Here is a 657-nt window from a genome sequence, read left to right on the forward strand (position 1 = left end):
CACTTCCTCAACAATTTAAAGCTTTCATTCCTCTTGCAAATGGAGGATTTGTTCCCCTTGCGAATGGATGATGTGACCAACATGCCGCATACACCTCCCCAGTAACAAGCACTGCCGGCAGACCATCAGTATCTAATGCAAGTGGATAAAATCGCAACAGCTTAAAAAGTTTCTCAACGAGTTGACGACCCTAAAACTACATTATAAGAATCTGAATCTGAACAAGATAAAGGTGAAAGTTGAACAAAGCCGGAAATAATCATGACGTAACCTACCATTACCTACATTATTTGAAGCAAACAGAACACATGTAGTTGTCGTCCCGTGTGATGTACTCGGGACACCACAAGCAACGGGGGGAGGGAAAAAAAATAGAGAACAGAAGTGAGATTCAGAGACAGAGAGATCGGAGTTACAGAGTCTTCATTCACTGCACCGACTACTGAAAGTGCAAACCCGACTCTGCTTTTTAATAATTCCCACACCACATCACAGCGTACAAAGAAAGAGAGAAAGAAAATTTATTTTTTCGAAATCAATGATTATCATCCTGATCTAGACAGTATAAGACCTAATGGCTGATTCCCATTACAATGTCATGCTTATCTCAATGGCACATTAGCATTTGCCAATACTTAACTAACTCGTATGGCATTT

The sequence above is a fragment of the Triticum aestivum genome, unplaced genomic scaffold, assembly GCF_018294505.1.
Source record: "Triticum aestivum cultivar Chinese Spring unplaced genomic scaffold, IWGSC CS RefSeq v2.1 scaffold54444, whole genome shotgun sequence".
Classification (NCBI taxonomy): domain Eukaryota; kingdom Viridiplantae; phylum Streptophyta; class Magnoliopsida; order Poales; family Poaceae; genus Triticum; species Triticum aestivum.